Source organism: Artibeus jamaicensis, unplaced genomic scaffold (assembly GCF_021234435.1).
Source record: "Artibeus jamaicensis isolate MK-2021 breed Jamaican fruit bat unplaced genomic scaffold, CSHL_Jam_final contig_233, whole genome shotgun sequence".
Classification (NCBI taxonomy): domain Eukaryota; kingdom Metazoa; phylum Chordata; class Mammalia; order Chiroptera; family Phyllostomidae; genus Artibeus; species Artibeus jamaicensis.
In genome coordinates this window covers 27690763-27710316 of record NW_026521486.1, presented here as the reverse complement: position 1 = coordinate 27710316, position 19554 = coordinate 27690763, and the positions used below count along the sequence as shown (strand labels likewise).

General features: G+C 37.8%; 1 protein-coding gene across 3 annotated transcripts in view; it reads left to right on the top strand.

Moving 5' to 3' along the window:
* The first annotated feature begins 1169 nt into the window (after positions 1-1169).
* Positions 1170-19554, top strand: part of EPS8 (epidermal growth factor receptor pathway substrate 8) — a 170444-nt gene continuing 152059 nt past the window's right edge. Inside the window, exon 1 of one of the 3 annotated variants that reach the window (XM_053661552.1) lies at positions 1170-1430. The gene's annotated coding sequence lies outside the window, so the exon portion shown is untranslated. The remainder of the gene's footprint in view (positions 1431-19554) is intronic. The other 2 variants (XM_053661547.1, XM_053661553.1) reach the window with 2 other exon arrangements.

Here is a 19554-nt window from a genome sequence, read left to right as displayed (position 1 = left end):
CACATGAAAGGCAACCACACATTGATGTTTCCCTCCCTTCCCCTTTCTCTAAAAACATAAAATAAATAAAATATTTTAAAAAGTGCTTAGTTCCTGGCATAGGTAAATATTCAATAAACAATCATGATTATTCATAAACTGGTCATAGTAGAGATTCTCAACATTGGGAAAGTTCAAATGGATGGTGGTGTGGTGGGAGTATTGGAAAGAGGACTCCTACTTAAGATAGGGAACTTGACTTAAGGTCTGTTACAACTTTTAGCACAATGGTTTTAATTTCCACCTTGGCCTGAAATCTCCTTTCCCCTAGTCCCTTTTTCTTTGCTTCACAAAGCAATCAGGTTCAATCTATTTCAGTAAAGTTGACTTTATATTCTTTCGTTGACTTCTGGAAGTCAATTGACTTTTAAAAAGAACAGGTTGGGGGCATAGCTAGGACAAATGAGTTCTGAAGAGGAAGAGAACGCAAGGTTCACAGACGAAGGTCTTCTCATTTAGTGGCTCCGTGAGCTACTCAAGGAGAAGGCGAAGCTTGCCCGTTTGGTTGTGTTACTAGAGGCATTAACTGAAAGAAGCTACCACTACAAACCACATCAAACTCTTGGCAGGAGCGAAGCGAAAAATATTATTTTCATGTCAGGCGTGAGAAGCGGGTCTGGACTTGCTGGCTGGAACTAATAAGGACAGGCAGTTTAGAAACTCCCAGGGTATTAACAGAGGTCCTTTGATACCATCAGTTTACAGCAGGAGTTGAGAAGACAAGAAAGAGGAAAGGGACAAAAGAGGAGCTAGGTTGGAAGGCTCCAGAAGGCAGACAAAGGCTGGCAGGTGATTGGGTACTGGAGTTGTGAACCAGAACCTTGCCCTGGGCGAACCTCTACCTGCGTCTCCCAGCTGCTAGTCAGTCCAGCTAGGGCACTTTCTGGAAACCTGTCTGCGGCCATCAACTTCTGTCCGGCTTTGTTCGCAGCCTTGATTACTAGGTGCCTAGATAACTTTCCTCCCAACCATATCTCACCCGCCTATTTTGCCGGAGGCGCTAAGGGTAGACCAGATACTCCACGACTGGGCTGCAGGCAAGACCTGGAGAGCGGAGTTAGCTCCAGGTCGCGCGCGCGCGTTCCTCACAGAGGTACTGGGCATGCGCGGCGCGCGGCCGGCTTTAGCGAAGAGCTGGTGAGCGGGCGGGCAGATCCAGACTTCACTGGCAGCGTCTGGAGAGGCGGTGTCGGGGAGCGGGAGATCCGCGCTGTGCTAGTCTGGGCGATCGCTTCTCCGAGGCTGGGTGCGGACAGCGGCTTAGCGGCTCTGCGGCTCGTGAGGTTCGGGAGGGCGCCGTCCAGGTCGGAGGCTTTCTGCTGGCCCCCTCCTGCTTCGTCTAGGCTCCAGGCGCCTCCAGGGAAAGCCGCCGCCCCGAAGGCGGATCCGAGGTAAGAGCTTCTCAGCGAAAGGCGCCCGCCGGGATCCGACGGTTTGGACTCTCCCTCGATTTCAAAAATCCGCCTTTGTGTGCTTGCATGGAGCGGTGCCAGGCGCCGCGTCCGCCTGCATTCACTTTCCCGGCTTTCAACTGGTGTTAGGAGCCAGGTGTGCGTGTCCGTGCGTCGGGGCTCCGTGCGCCCGGAGCCGGTGCCCACCCTCGGGCGTCTGCCCCGCGCTGCCCGCCGCACCCGGACCTCCGGGAACGGTGAGCAGAGAAGATTCACTGTGTCCCAGTAATATTTCCTGGTAACCTGAGCTTCCGCAGATACACCTGCGCTTATCTGAGCGGTGGGGCGACTACAGAACCAGTGTTCTTTTCACAGTTTATATTAGACGGGGTTTTCGGAGCCACCCTCCCCACCCTCCAATGCGGATGGGAGTCTTTTCAGATTGACATTTTGGGACAAGGTCTCACCAGGATCTAGCTCCTCAAATTAATACAGCTTATTATAATCGAGTAGTTGTCACTTTTAATTACTGTTGACTTTCCTTTCTTAGCTTGCTCCGCTTTACTCATCATTTTACTTTTTGGGAAGATGGGCTTTCTGGTGTCTTTGTCAGTCAATATCTTTGGAGTGGATTTCCCCACCTCCGTAGACCCTGCTCGCTCCTCCTGTGCTCGCTTTCTTCCTTTCGAGGACTACCTGTATGCAGAATCTTTCCATCGATTGTTCTCTTCCTCTGCATTGTATCTCAAATCCTCCTTTTCCCAGAGCACTGCTGTAATCTTGTTGAGGGTAGGACACTGTAGTATTAGGACTCGAAATGCACAGATGTCTAGAGCGGTAGAGCTTTAGGAATCAGAATCTTCCTTTATTTTCTTTTTTAAAAAAGAAAAAGAAATGAACAAAAATATGTTTCAATGAAATGCATTATTGCTTTTGTTTTAAAGATTTAAGTTCTTTCCTCAGCTAAGAGAGATAGCTAATATTTTGAGTTCAGATAAAACTTGGTTCCAGATGTATGCAAATAGCTTGATTTTGGCTTTGTTATTCTGGGGAGATTGGAGAAAGGATTTTCAGAAGGCTTCTTTATATGTGCATTAACGACAAACAACAGTGTTGTGTATTGCTTCTAATTTATTTCCCTTGAAAGGATGCCATTCTTCTACAGTGACTTGGGTTTTGGAAAGTGTACACTAGTAATTTAGATCCTGTGGCCATTGAAATTAAAGTCAGTATCATCCTCTCTCACCTAGTGTAGATTTTCTATTTGACTTGTAGTTTTCTGGACATATTGCTGTAGTTTTGAATGTGCTGGTCTGAAATATTTTTGGTCATGAGTTCACACTTTTACTTATAATTTGAAAAATAATGCACTTCATAGCCTTGTCATGTAAAGGCTAGACTAGAATGTATCACCAATGAAATGACATTGTATAGAATGTCTTTAGTGCAGAATTCATAGATTAAGACTTTTAAAAATTCCACAAGTTATTCATTTCACAGCAGAAAACAAGAAAACTTGCTTTTAAATCCACTGAGATACCACTTTTTACTATATTTGGTACATTCTCTTTGAAATATTTTTCCTTCTACTTTCCAGTATCACTAAATATCATTATATAGTAATTTTCAGTCTTTTGGTGGGGAATACTCTAAGTTGTACTCAAGGTGATTTTTTTTCAAAATGATTTATTCTTGTTCCCTATGAGGGATCTAATGTCTAATTTTCAACACTTTGCATGCTTCTGACCAAATGTAAATATTTCATTTTGTTTTTATTTCTAGCTCTTTTTTTGCTTGAAATTTTTAAAAAATATTTATTTATTTTTAAAGAGGGGGGAAGGTGGGGAGAAAGAGGGAGAGAAACATCAGGGTGTAGTTGCCTTTGGTGCACCCCCTACTGGGTACCTGGCCTGCAACCCAGGCTTGTGCCCTCCCTGACTGGGGAATCAAACCCGTGATCTTTTGGTTCACGGGCCGACCCTCAATCTACTGAGCCACACCAGCCAGGGTGAATTTTTTAATCTGTGCTGATACTTTTCAGATATCAGTCCCTTTCTTTTATATACTATGACATAGGTTTGATGTTCTTTGCTTTCATTGTTTTTATTTGATAACTTTTTTGTTTTTAATTTATTTTTTAATTTAATTATTGTTCAAGTACAGTTTTCTGTCTTTTACTCCAATCCCATCCCACCCCCGCCAGTGCTCCCCACCTCCCTCCCATTTCCACCCCTGTTAGTTTTGTCCATGTGTCCTTTATACATGTTCCTGTGAGTCCTTCCCCTTTTCCCCTGAAATTCCCTCCCCTCTCCCCTCTGGTCCCTTTCAGCCTGTTTGATAACATTTTAAATCCTAGTCCTATCTTTTGCTTACACTATATTACACATGTGGTCACCACCACTGTTTTCTTCCTCTTCTGACTCCTGTTTTCTTCATTCACCTATATTAATTCTACAGCAGCTCAAGGGAACCGTGGTTATATAAGAAAATATAATATTCAGAATAAAAGACGGTAGTTTTTCTCACGTCTCTCTTTAGATGCTTGGCGTTTTGTTAGATGAGTGTTTTAGCACTGATTTGATTTATATACAATTTAGGTTAGCTTTCTGAGTTGTAAAGCATATTTGATAGTCATTTAGATCATCAGAAAACAACGTAAGTTAATAGGTTACAAACTTTCATACATCTGCAATGGTACGTAAAGGAAAAAAGTGGAATTTTAGTTAAAGTATTTCAGCTATAATACACCCCTGCTGGGAATTACGGCATGAAATTGTTTGCAGCTGTTAGTGATTGAAAAGTATTTTCTTAAAAAAAATCCTGTAACAGAATAGTCGTAAACATTTGAAGTTTAATATATGCAGTGTGAAGTTCTTCAGTGCTTCACTGCAACATCTTGAGTATTTTCTAGATACATTCTTCAATGACATTTAAAAAATACATTCTAATTTTTAGATTAGCTTTGTATTTATAGAAAAAAGTGTAAAGTTAGTACAGTGATTTCTCATCAATCCCCCTACCCAGTGACCCCTCCTATTAACATCTTACATTGATATTTGTTAGAGTTAATGACTCAGTATTGGTACATTATTATTAACTAAAATTTATACTTTATTTAGATTCCCTTTTCTGTTCTAGGATCCTGCCCTCTAGGATATCACACTTTGTAGCCAGGTCTCCCTAATTAAGCTCCTCTTGGCTGTGACAGTTTGTTAGACTTTCCTTGTTTTTGATGACCTTCACAGTTGTGAGGAGTACTGGTTAGGCATATTTTGGAATGTCCTTCTATTGGAATTAGTCTAAGGTTTTTCTCATAATCAGAGTGAGGTTTTGGGTTTTGTGGAGGAAGAACACAGAGGTAAAAATGCTATTTTTATTACGTCATAGAAAGAGTACATGCTGTCAACATGATTTTTCACTGTTGACAGTGACTTTGATCATCTGGCCAAGGTAGTGTTTGCTAGGTTTCTGCACTGAAAAGTTACTCTCTTCTTTCTTTTCGGGCTGTACTCTTAAAAGGAAGTCACTGTGCACAGCCCACACTTGAGTGGAGAGTTATGCTCCTTATGGGTGGAATATCTATATAAAATTATTTGGAATTCTTCTGCATGACAGAATTCTCTTCTCCCCATTTATTTATGTACTCAGTCATTTACTTACATGGATCTGGATATATATATATATATGTGTGTGTGTGTATATATATATATATATATATCCATCACTGTGGATTATAATTCAATACTACTTTATTGTATTGCTCAAAATGTTTCAGCTATAATCATATGACCAGCTTTTTCAGTTGGCTCCATTATTTTTGAAAAATCACTTCCACACTTTCTAGCATTGAAAGGTGCTCCAGGATCATCTTGTATATTTCCATTTCCTGCCCTAGTCCTAGATTCAGCCAGAAGGAATCTGGTTCATTTCCTTGGGATATGTGTATGAGGAATTAAGATGTAGGTTCTAGATGTTCTTACTGCTCCTGGGTGTTATTGCTTCTAGCTCCTCTCATCTGATTCAGCAAGAAATACATGTGTGTATACAAACCCATGTATATACACTTATCTGTGCATATTTCTATGTAACCATGTGTATCCTATTGAGCTAAATATGAGTTCATATGGATGTCTCTTAGTCCACCAAATCCATTATCACCTACATCATTCTGGCCTTCTCCCCTTGTTTATCTGTAAATTCCCACAGTGAGAAGAAAGCTGGCTCCCACCATTTGCCATCCATTTCCTTAATTGTTCATTCCTTTGCATGTGTATAACAGTATTGAAATGGTTAGCCTGCACTCCCTTTAGAAAGAGTGGAAACACTTTATGAATTAGAGTACAGTGCTTATGTGCAGTTCCTTTTGCTTTCAGTCTCTCTCCTTTTTCTTTCATCCCCTTTCCTGAGGTTGCTGCAGAAATGTGTAATAGAGTTGGATCCTTTTGTCACCACCTGCATTCAATCCTAGGGCCCTCTGACCTTCTAAATTATTTAAAACAAGGTTTGAATACATTAAGTTTCACTCTTTGTTCTGTCAAGTTCTGTGGATTTTCGCAAATGCATAATTTCATGTGTTCATCATTACAATATCAAAGTATCGTGCAGAATAATTTCAACACATTAAACACCTCCTGTGCCTTACCTATCATTTCCTTAACTCTATACACCTGGCAACCACTGCTTTTTTTTTTTTTTTACTGTCTGTATAGTTTTGTCTTTTCCAGATGTTATGTCATTGGAATTTTACAGCCTTGTCAGAATGTCTTTTTTTACTTAGCAACACGCATCATGGTTCCTTTATGTCTTACTGCAGTGTGATGGAGTTCCTGTTGCTCCCCACTGTTGTCTCTCAGTTTTTATTTTGTGTGTTCTAAGAGCTGTGTAGTAATATCTCATTTGTGCTTTAATTTGCCATTCCTTAATGACATTTGACGTCAAGCATCTTCTCGTATTTGATTTTCCATATGTATATATTTTTGGTGAGATGACTGTTCTGAACTTTTGCCCACTTCCTAATAGGGTTGTCTGTTTTCTTATTGTTGAGTTTTAAAAATTCTTTATATCTTTTTTGCTGTAAGCATGCTATTGGATATGTGTTTTACAAATATTTTCTTCCTGTAAAGATGCAACTGTCCTAGGTCTAAGGACACACTGCACATCAGCAGCAACTTAACCTTTTCCGCCCTGAGTATTTTTGATCCTCTGTTGTTTGAATCCATGGATGCAGAACCCGTGACTATTGAGTACCAACTGTAATTCATTTCCCTCTTTCTCATTAACTCAGATTCTTCTTGGTGGAAAATGGAATTGTTAATATGAAAAATATTTGTCAGTTTTTTTAGATCATAAAGTTTTCTTTTTCACAAAGAGGATCTGAAATAAGGGGTCCGTAGTGTGCGTTCCGAGAAGCAGCAGATGATGTATGTGCCATCTGGAAACTTCACGCTTAACAATATGAGAAGGGTCTTGAGTCTTGCCCAGGCCACTACTGGTGCAGCAGTGGGCTTCCTTCAAGTACCTTTCTGTTAATAAACACTTGATGCTATTGCTGTTGGGACCAGAAGTATTTGTATTGTAATACTACACATAGAGCCAATAGCCTTCCAGAAGCATCTGGAGAGATCTGACACAATAAAACTGGTGCCTAGTTTTATGTCTCTTAAGTCTTACATACATTCTCTCTTAATTCTTACAAGAGCTCTTTAAGGCAGGCCTCTTTATTGCCAGATCACAGGTAAGAAACAGGCTCAGAAAGATAAAGTGACTTGTCTGTGGCCCACATGGGGAGAAATGGACAGTCCTGATGGGGACCCTGATCTTTCTGACTTCAAAGCCCATGGTCTTTTTACTTGGCTGTGCTGTGTGTTGTAAAGTAAAAAGTGCCAGGATAGTATGAGGGTGTCCTTGATATTCTTTTCTTTAACACTGTGCACTACTTAGCTAAACGACTACTGAGCTAAGTGAGAATGGGTCAGAAGATTGTGTTTTTGAGATCCCCAGAGGGTCTTTCCATTTTTTTTCAGGTGACTGATCTACATCCCCCTGAGGTATGAAGTATTGGAATGTGTTTATACAGAATGAGGTTCCTTTAGAGAGAGGAAATTGTGGGGCTTAAGAAAAAGAAAAACAAGCAATGCTAGTTCATTGTTTTTCCCTTTCCTCCACTGAATTACAAGTGTCCTGAGGACAGGGAACTAAGTCTCAGTTATCTAGAAGTGTTGCACACCACACGTGATGCAGGCTTACAAAATGTTGAGTGAAATTAGTAGCTACTGTCATTCTTGTTACAGATGGATGTTTAGGATGTTTAGAAGGGGATGAGTTTTTCCTCACAGGGGAGTTTGAACATTATTACATTTGCTTCCCCTTCCCCCTCTCTTCTCTCCCTCCCTCCTTCCCTCCCACATTTGTTGAGTGTCTGTTCTGTGCCAGACACTGGGAATAGAAAGCTGAGGAGATGGGATCTCTGTATTCTGCCATCAGGAAACCCAGAGAATTGGCGGGAGCAGGTGTTTCAATGGAGTGTGGAACTAAAGGGCATATATTTTAAACAAATAAGTAATGGACTTGGAAATCAGAGACACCTTATCTGCCTTAGTTTTCATATCTAAGAAGTGGAAACTCTAAGAGTGCCCACTTGACGAAGTTGTTGAAGGGTAGGTTAAAAGAAAAAAAAATATCCCAGCACATAGATGAAAGGAGAGGCTCACGGTGGCCGAGGGAGTCAGAAAAGCCTTTACTGATTTCACTTATATGAGGAGTCTGGAAAAACACACAAAATCCCTCCAAATAAACAACAGAGAAACAATAGAGAAACTCCAGCATATAGAGAACAAATTAATAGGTGCCAGAGGGGCAGAGGGAAAGTTAGGGGGGAAAGATGAGGGGTGAAGAAATAGAATTGGCAGTTAAAAAATATTCACAGTGAGATGTAAGGTACAGTACAGAGAATATAGTCAGTAATACTGTAACAACTGTGTGGTGTCAGGTGGTGCTGGACTTATCAAGTGGTGCTGGGTTCACATTGTACGTTGTATAAATATCTAATCACTGTGTTGTATACCTTAAACTATACCATACTGCATATCAACCATAATTTAAAATTTTAAAATTATTTTTAAAAAAAGAAAAGCCTTTACTGTGGGTTGTGACAGTTGTTTTATAGGCTGAGTTTTTGAGGCCCAGGCCAAAAGTACGACTGACTGTATTTGACATGTGCAGAATGTGTGGGCATGATGGGAGTGGTGGGAAATCCTTCACTTTCCTGCACACAGAGCCTACAGTAGGATTACGAGAAAGAACTGACGAGCCAGCTAGTTTTCTTGTTTTAGTAGGAGAGAATAAAGACACCAAACCTGTTTCAAGAATTGCACGAATCTTCTCTTCTAATATTATATTATGGCTTTCTGAACATAGTCCTTTTAGAGTAGATACATTCTTGTATTCCTTTTCAGTCCTGTGATTCTCAAGTGAGTTTCTTAAGGAAAAGGACGTGTGTGTCTTTGGGTGAAATCAGAGGTCTTGTCTCAAACCATGCTCATACTCAGTAGCGTAGCACCAATCAGAATGTCACATTCCACAAAGTTATTATCTACTTCTGTATTAACCTATTCAGAATTCTAAGAACCACAAGCAATTTCTGATCATACCCCACAACTTAATACTTGGGAATGTGCTAAAATAATTTGTTAGTGAATCAATTATGTGCTTGATAAGAGGTCAGACACTGTAGTTGAAAAGTTGTGTTTTTAATAGAAGGGGAGAAGAAAGAACAGAAAAGAATAGAGAAGAATGAAGATTTATAGAAGGAAAAATATTTTAAACTTAGAAAATATTTTTAATGTTTTTTATTGAAGGCTATTGATATGTGAATTTTATTTAGAAGATTTTTTAGCACGATTAGACTCTTACCTCTGTTAAAATATTATTTCTTATTCTAGAAATACATGTGTGTTATTGATATATTTTGATATATTTATTGATTTAGTACCATAATAGAATGTTTCCATTATCTGAAATATTTGAGATAATTAAACATTGTAACTTCTTTCTGTTGATTAATATTTCTAATGTTTTGTCGTATTGTTTCTATTTTTTTCTAGAAAGTAAAATGTTTATAATAAAATATAAGTGGCAAAACAATTCTCTAAAGAGAAGTGAAATTTGTCACTTTTCAAAAGACACTGAATACAATTTATTTAGCATTCTACATTAATTTTTACATTTGAAATTATATAGTAATTTTAGATATGGAGACAATAAGATGGTTTTAATTTTAGGCATGAGAGAGTAAGACAGTTTTAGATGTGAAGAAAGATATACTTGTGGTAGAGAGGGAAGATACATTTAACTTTCATAAATGGAAGAAAGTAGAACGTTATTATGTGTCCACCCCACCGCCCATATCAGCACGCTCAGTTCGTTTGTGCTTTTGTATGTGTGAGTAATCTCCAATTACTTACATAATAAACAGACCCCTTCCAGTGTGTGTTCAAAACTTTTAAGTGTTTTATGACTAACTGTATATTGAGGTTTAACAATATTAACTCTTTCATTTAGAAATCTCATCTTAAGGTTGAGTTCTCTTATTATTCTAGTCTGTTTACCTACAGTACCAGAACTTCTGATGTATAGTATGTTTATTTTCAGTACTGTGTACCACATTGAGGCTGAAATGCTTTTTACATATCAGGATCCTGTTAGTCTAGGGACGACATTAATTTTGTTAATAGTTCTTTTATTTAGCTCTTTTGTGGGACCTTGTTAGGTTGTGAATAATTTAAAAGCAACGGAATTCTTTCTGTGATAAAAATCTAGTCATTGGGCCAAATCTGGTAACATTATTCACGTGATATCCATGCATGTAAAGATGTAGAATTAATGTGTTATGCCTGAAGAATGAATGTTAAAGACAGTGTTTTTAATTATCAGAAAATACCTTATAAAGATTTTAATGTGCATTAATTCACAGATATGCTTAAAATCTCATCTTCTGTTTTAAAGTGAATAATCCATGATAGCCAAAACCGAAACAACAATGTATACAGACTATAAAAAATATCAGTTTTATACTTTATGTTTATTAGTATATTTGCTATCTTTGTTGAATTATAGAATAAAGTATTTATAATATCAACTTTTCATGTTATTTTAATTTTCTTATGTTTTTACACAAAGTCTAGGAACAAAATGTTTAAGACCGATTTTTACTCAGCTGTATTTCACATTTTTGCACACTGCGTTAAGACTCGCTGCTTCCCTGGTCTCATGTAGAAAGTCGTCTCATAAAAAATGTGAAGCAGATTAAGTGATGGTGTGGGTTTTCTCCCGGCCCCCTCCTCCCTCCTGCCTCTCTCCTCCCTGCTGCTGTACCCCGTCCTCTAGCCCCAGTGTCTGACAGCTGTTTTCAGTCCTCACACAACTTCAGTTAAAACTGTATCTTTCATAACTTCTCTATCTTCCCAGTCACTGTTCTCTTTTCTACCACCTGGTGAGACCTCAGTCCTGGAGCGCGAAGTCGGAGTAAAAGAGGCATTCACGGTGGTTGTGACAGTGCACGTTCAGTTGAGGCTGCTGGAGGGTGTGAATCAAAGGCGCGATTGAAGCTCTCTCCTCACCTTCAGTTTATTTGGGTAGTAAGTAAATCATTGTGGAAGTAGAAAAGCCTCATTATGAAGATAATGAAATCTAGGTTTGTCCAGAGTAAGTACATTAACCGTGATTAACTTTAACTGGAATACATCTTTTACTTTTTTGTTATTATTCAGTCATAGTTGTCCCACCTTTTTCCCCATGGTTCACCCCAAGCCAGGTCTTTCTAGCTAACGTTGATTTCATTACTGTAATGTGGACATTAGTGGAATTTTAGACATTTGGTGAAACAAATGCTTGCTCTCCATGGTGGCCGATATAGTTGCATGTTTGAGAAAGCAGATGTGAATTTGGGGAGAAGCATTTTATATTAGGTAGCTGATCCAAGCATGCTGTGTTTTTTCTCATCCAGAGGAGGACAGGAGTCTGTAGATTTTTGCAAGGGGTTGATCTGAGAACATGGCTAAATTTTAAAAGGACCAAAGATGTTCCTGAAAACTAAAGGACACATGAACAAAACCAAGGGGGTGCCTGGAAGCAAGGGAGGGAGGTGGGTTTGGCTGGGGTGGGGAGAGTGGGGGAAAATGCAGACAACTGTAAATGAACAACAATAAAATAACTTTTAAAAAAAGCAAAAAAAAAAAAACAACTATCCCCCAAACAAAGAAACTAATTCAGCCAACGGTGTTTTTTATACTCTTACTAAATTTTTATTATTGCTGTCAACCATACCAGTGGCTGGAATGGGTAATTCTTGGGTAAAATTTTTTGAAAACAAAAACTGTGGAAGAGGTATGTGTAAACTAATGCATGTGAATACAATAAAATACACATTGAACTGTCTGCTGTGTGTGAAGGTGTGCTTTGTTTTCATGGTGACAGATCTCGTTTGGTCCGTTTCAGCTTTATCCAGTGATCCTTCTTGTGATGTGAGATAACTGTGTGAGATTAGGGCTTTGGCTCAACCGATAGCAGGCCCTTTGCGTTATTCAGCCCACTCTCATTCCTCGATCTAACAGTCCTGGATATGTACAGCTTTATTTAATAGAAAATACTTTTTTTATTTGGTGAAATTTGTTTCTCAATAAAGAAGTATTAAATAAGTGCCTATTCAGTGCTAGACATAGTACTAAATAATGAAGATACTAAAATTAACAAGACAGACAAGATTCCTGTCTTTACTGAGTGTACAGTGGCAGAAACCTCAATGAAAAGAAGTATAGAAGAAGCATAAATTTTAGGTAAACGATCTAAAATGTGTAAAATAAAGAATAACCTTTCGGCCTCTCCCTCCTTCTCTTCCTCCCTCCTCTTCTCCCTCCTTCCTTCTCTTTAATTCCTAAAAGAGTGAAGATATTCACATTTTGTATTATATTAATAATTTTTTACATGTATTGATTGTGTGGATTTTTATAAGTTAGTTTCCAAATTATACAATAATTCTGCAAAGGAACAATTGTTATGTATGACCAGCTTCGGGAAAAATTATAGTTTACCAGTACTCCCTTTGAAAGATTTTTGACTGTTGCCCTGACTGGTGTGCCCTCACTCGTTGGGCATCCTCCCGCAAACCAAAAGGTCACCAGTTCGATTCCCAGTCAGGCATATACTTGGGTTGTGGGCCAGGTCCCTGGGTGGGCGGTGTGCAAGAGGCAACTGATCACAGTTTCTCTCTAACATCAATGTTCCTTTCCCTCTCTTTCTCCCTCCCATCCCCTCTCTAAAGATAAATAAAATCTTGACAAAGAAGAAAGGTTTTTGACTATTAAGGTCAATTTAAGATCACATCAGACTGGGAATTGAGGAAAGAAGGTCATACCGAACCCTCAGGATGTTTGTAAAGTGTTACTGTAGAGCTGGGGAAATACCTCTCATCTTGAGTTTGGAATGTGGGTAACTTTAAGACTGCATGTGACGCAACACCGCGTTGTACTGTACTTACAAGAAAGAAAAATGTGGAGGACTCCGCCCTTAGTGGGCCAAATGCTTTCTAACACACCTCTCAGATTACATACCATTGAAATGACCCCCGCAATGTATTTGGCTCATGTGTTTCTGGTTATCTACTATGAATGAAAGATTTATTACTATCTGTTTCAAAAAACTTCTTCATTTGCATTGCTAAGAACTTGATTGTTTGGAAACATAATCAAGAATTGCTTTTAAATCGTAAGCATGTATGGCTAGCACCATGATTGGCACTGAACTAAAAAAATTACTCTGCACAAAGAAGGTTCTGAATTAATATTTATCAAATCATTGATTACTTGTTGACTGTAGAAGGATTAATGTGCCTAATTTTCCCACATTTTTAGTGATTTGGATCAAATATTTTTGTAGGTCTTATAGAAAGCCCTGATAACCTTTCCCGTATCTTGCCCGTTGGACAGTGTATAACAGGACCACAGGGAGGAGAAAGTCATACACACTCGCCAGACAGATGATTTGAAGCCTCAGTGACAGGCTTGTGACCTAAATTTCCAAGCTGTGTCTACTTAACTAGAGAATTATAGCTGTTTGCTGTTAGCTTAAATAGCACTAGGCTTGTATACAAGTTGGGGTGTTGGAGAGAGAACGAGGGAGGGGTAGATACATAAATCCATTTCTGCAGTTTTGCCAAATCCATAACATAGAAGCACTTTTGTTCTAAAAGAAAGCTTAATTACTTAGTTTATTATTTCCTCATTTTGGCAGTTGCTTCAAACAGATATTTACCAGATGATCTGATTAAACAAATTGAGGGCATACTGAAGATTATTTTTGAAGACTTTTTTAAAGATGTAGTGACTCTCACTACATCTTTAGTGGCCGTCTTTTTAAAAAATGTTAATTTTAAAGAAAAAAGTAGTATGTGAATATATTGGTAAGCAATGGTAGAATTGTTTCTGTGCTTTGTTCTGCAGTTAGTTAGTTCATGCATTTCTGGTGGCAGTTCTTCTACTATCCAGGTAAGATGAGGCTGTTTTTCTCTCACTAAGCAAATATTTATGAATACATGTAGTTGGTTATATTTATTAAAGTCACATAAGATTTCAGCCTCTTATAAATTTTACAAATTGTTACTGCAAAAATGAGAATTTTTAGCTACTAGTATAAAGCAGTTTTGTTTGGTCGTACACTGACTTCTTATTGCCATTTTGCCTCTATAGACGCTAGCTGTACATGGATAGAAACTTTTGCATGTGGTTCATACTGTATGTTGAATTGTGTTATACCGAGATTGTTTCCTGCAGTAATTAAACTGATACAGACTTCTGTGAGCTAGACGTAAATCACACTCTTTCTAATAAGGACTTGTAATAGGCTACTTACTTGCTTCTACCACATTATGTGTCTGCTCCCACCCCCAACACTTTCTTACCTCTCCAGCATTTCCCGAAGGGGCTCATAAATCCAGTTCTAAAATATTTTATGCCTCTCCCTTTAATAGGTAATTAGTCCCATGCATATGTTAAATACCAAACTGCATCAAGGTATCTCATTCATTTTCTTCCTTCCTCTGAGGATGATGGAAGTTCTTTGGCCTCATAATTGCCTTCTAAGTTTCAACTTTTACTTAAACCAAATTGAAGTCAGAGAATCATCGATTATAAAAATCAGTAACATTGAAGTGTAATTTTAATAATTGAGGTTTCTGTCTCATACGGTGTATTTTGGAGTCAGTTTAAAATGTTCTTCTCTCTCTTGCATGTACATGTCTATGTCCGAGCGTTTATATAGTACGCTCCTGTAGTTCCTGTGTTTCTTGGTGTGGGATTATGCACATCCAGGGTCTGTTCTCTTAATGTCTTCTTGCTGCTGACTTATTTCTGTCTTGTTACCAGCTAAGAATCTTCACCAGAATCTTCTACCTGTTTCTCTTTCCTCACTTGCCCTGCATTTGTCAACCAACTGAAGTGCTGAGCTTCTCTAGGATCTGTAAGCTGGAAAGCCAAAAGAAGGAAAGATGTTTTTTTTCTTTTGGAGCATTTACTTGTCAGCTGTTAGAGGACATGGATTGTGTTTTGTTCACTGTTGAGTGTTTATCACCTAGAGTCTCCAGTGCTGTGTGGATTGTCTGTTTGCTAAATGGATGCATGTTTTTAATGGCCACTTTTTTTTTTTTTAAAGAATGCTGTCTTCCTTTGGCTCTCATAGTGCTATCCTTTCTTGGTTTGCATCCTGTGTTTGTTATCCATCTGCACTTAGAAGTTAGTTTGGAAGTGCTGCTCTTTGGAGCTGTATAGATATCTAAAAGGTGTTCCAAAGTGATCTTCTCAAGTTCTAGCACCATCTTTTGGTAGCAGGAGAGTCAGTGCATTATTTTTGGAGGAGCCTCAATTCTTGGTTTTGTTCATAATCTGAACACTCTCAAGTTGAGATGTTTCTGAATTTTCTACAATTCTTTTCTCAGGCTTCATTTCATTTTATGTGTTATTATCTTCCAAGGCGACTTGAAGCACTCACATTGTTTTAATTAGACATTGATTCTCCATTCTGTATCTACAGCTGATGCTGCTTTTCTCCTGAGCTCCAGCGCTGTATTTCTGAGTATACCTGAATGTTGCACAAGCTCCTTTGACTTTGTCCCAGCGCATATGATAATTTGGAATGACCTGTACACTGAAAATTGTGAGACATTGATGAAGGAGATTGAAGAAGCTATAAGTGAAAAGAAATCCTGTGTTCTTGGATTAGAAGAATTAATATTGTTAAAATTCCCTTATTACCCAAAACAATTTATAGATTCAGTGCAGTCTCTATCAAAATTCTGGCAGCATTTTTCACAGAAAAATGAAAAACAATCTTAAAATTTGTATCGAACCACAAAGATCAGGAAAGCTAAAGCAATCCTCAGAGAGAAGGACAAGCTAGAAGCATCATATTTCCTGACTTCAAATGATTACAAAGCCACAGTAATCAAAACTGTGGTTCTGGCATAAAAAGAGACATAGACAATGAAACAGAATTGAGAGCCCAGAAATAAACTCATGAAAATACAGTCAACTAATATTTGACAAGGGAACCAAGAATACTCAATGGGAAAAGGATAGTTTTTTTCTATGGTTGGGAAAACTAGATGTCCACATGCAAAAGAATGACATTAGACCCTCATATACCACTTTCAAAAATCAACTTGAGGTGGATTAAAGACTTTTTAGGAAGATCTGAAAACATAAAACACTTAAGGAAAATATAAGGGAAGAGCTCCTTGGTAACATTTTTTTGGGGGGTACAGCACCAAAAGTATAAACAACAAAAGTAAAAATAAGCAACTGAGACTACATCAAACTAAAACACTTCCTCACAGCAAGGAAAACAACGAAATGCAAAGTCAACCTAAGCCCTAAGCGGTAGGAGAAAATATTTTTCAGCCATGTATTTGATAAGGACTTAACATCCTACACATAAAGAACTTATATAACTCAGTAACAAACAAAACACGTAATCTGATTAAAAAATTGGAAGAGGATTTGAATAGACATTTTTTCCAAAGACGACATATAAATGGCCAACAGGTACTTGAAAATGTGCTCAGTATCACTAATTATCAGGAAAATGTAAATCAAAGTCACAATGAGCTATCACCCCACATTTTTTAGAATGGCTGTCATCAAAAAGACAAGAAATAAGTGTTGGTGAGGATGTGGAGAAAAGGGAACCCTTGTGCACTGTCAGGTGGAATACTAATTGCTATAGCCATTATGGAAAACAGTATGGAGGTTCCTCGAAAATATGAAAGTAGAACTACCATATAACTCAGCAGTCACACTACTGGGTATACTATAATTGAAGAATGTGAAATTAGGATCTCAAAGAGGTATTTGCATCCCGTATTCACTATAGTATTATTTGCAATAGCTAAGACATGGAAATAACCTAAATTTCTTGATAGATGCATGGGTACAGAAAATGTGAGATACATAAATATATCATGGGATATTCAGCCAGTGGAAAGAAGGATACCATGGATGCATTGAGGGCATTATGGTGAGTGAAATAAGTCAGACAAAAAAAAAAGACAAATACTGTGCGATCTCACTTATATGTGGAATCTAAAATGTTCAACTCCTAGAAATGGTAGAGTGGTGGTTGTCAGGGCGCTGGAGTCTGAGTAGATGCATGGGAGGTACTGGTCAAAGGGGACAAACCTCCAGTTATAAGATGAATAAATTGTAGGAATCTGATTGGTAGCATTGTGAATAGAGTTAATGATACCGCAGTATACAGGGGTGGGCAAGTAGGTTTACAGTTTTGATTATACAAAACCATTTTTCTTGTATTATTATTTATTAACTATTATTTATTTGTATTACAACTGTAAACCTACTTTGCCCACCCCTCTATTGAAATTTGCTAAGAGAGTAGACCTTAAATGTTCTTACCAAATAAACAAAAAAAGTGCTCATTATGTGAAGTGCTGGAGTTGTTAACTCAAGTTTTTGTGGTACTCATTTTACAATATGTATGTGTATCAAATTATCACATTGTATACCTTAAACTTACGTGATGTTACATGGCAATTATATTTCAATAAAACTGGATAAAACAGAGAAATGGTTATGTTAAAGTCAACATTCTCTGTAGAAAGGTTGGCAAATAAAGGCATTAATAAGATTATTTAAGTGATTAAGCAATAAATATCCTATAAATATGCAAATATATAAATCATTATAATATTTTAAATTTCTATTAAAATGGAAATGAAAGTAATAAAATAATTAAAAACTATTTTTATTAGGTACTCTATTATCTGAAAAATCATTTAGGTGGAAAAGCTGCATATTATAACAAATGGATTGAAGAGTGATCTATTACATGATTTCTGATACTGAAAAGCTATTTTTAAACAAATTTATACCTCACTAGAGCTATGCACATAAATTTTGAAGAGTAGTAACTTTAAAAAAACTTTTTGTCCAATGCCAAAGTTTAGGTCTGGTTTAATGTAGAGACCGTGTAACATTGTTGACCGAGTTGAAGAAAAATCTTATGCTTGAAATCATTTTCCCATACATTGTAAAAATGTGTTATATTCTCAGGTGAATTTGCATACATTTATTTAACTCTCAATAGAGCTGAATTATAGTGACTTAAGTTTTCTTTTTTCATAATAGGAGCAAGAATCATGAAATCCATCTGGGAACCTGAGAAGCATACTCTACCCTTACTGTTGCCAAAAACTCTTGAATAATATTCCCTCTAGCCTTTCTCATGTGCTTAAGCAATATATTTTTCCCCTCAGGAGAGGGGTTTTCATCTCTCTTCCCCTTTGCTGATTCAGGGGTAAAAGAACAACTCCTCTTGCCAAAAGAAGACACTCTTTTCTGTATGATAAAGTGATTAACTTGGCTTATGTCATTTCAGCTATCTTGATCTTAAATTATGTTTATGCTATTTAAGTTTGTGTTTTGTCAATATTATTTTTGGCATCCTAAACTATTCTCCAAAGTCTTAATGTGCTGATAAATTGATTCTTTTTTCATATCATCTACTAAAGCGATATGACTGAAATTAAACTGAATTAGAGTCTGGCGATAAAATGTTCTAAAATTAAAACAAGAAGGCAAAAAGCATGAAGGACAAAAGTTCACTCAGCCATGGTTCATGGGATAGTTTTGCTCTTTCTGGTGACACAGTGTTACGGTGGATTGCGTGGGATGGGACTAGCCCATTGGTCGGTGTCCAAACTTGAGCTCCCCTGTGTTGGTATGGAGGAGACTGAATCCACAGTGCTCTAGAGAGCAGAGTTTTTCCATCCAGAGTGCTAACCTTGTGCCATTCCAGCCCTTACTCCGTGTTTGGGCAAAGCTTTCTCTTCTTACATTCAGTGGCTTATTGCCTGGAGTTTGAAAAGAAAGTTATAGATGACACTTGAATTTTGTGTTTCCTTTGTTACTTGAATAACTTGTGTGTAACAAGGTATGTTTACCCTAATTCTTATCTAGAGATTTAAAGAAAAAGTAGGAGAGTGAAGGGAGTTTGGGATGACTTCTTTATGTTATGTCAATTGAATTCATGATTAAATTATATAAAATAGGTTTCCTTTCTTCTGTATTTTGAGATTAGCTCTCAATAATAGCACAAGTGATCTTTACAGTGAGGTAGCTTCAGAAATAGTTCAGTGGTAGGGAGAATTTCTAGCTCATTAGGAGAACACAGCTTTGACCCCTTCTCCTTTAACTACTGCATCTAATTTGTTGCCAAACCCTGCTAGTTTTATTCAGTGCATGTCCTTGTGTTTGCCCTGTCTGTCCCATGTCCCCTGTTTTGGGGCCATGTAACTATTTTCTTAAACTATTACTTCCTAAATGGCCTCTGCTTTTGCCTCAATATTACTTCAGTTTATTTTAATTACTACTTCCAGTTCAGTTTTGTTACAGCTGAGCTCAGACCATGCAGTCCATTACCTAAAAAATGGCCAATGGAAGATTCAGGTTGAGGTCCTCCACAACCTGATTACTTTTCACTTTAACTTTAGCCCCACTACTCTCCTTCCTTAACTTACTGAGTAACCAAAGCGAAGTACTATACACTTCATCCCCAATTTCCA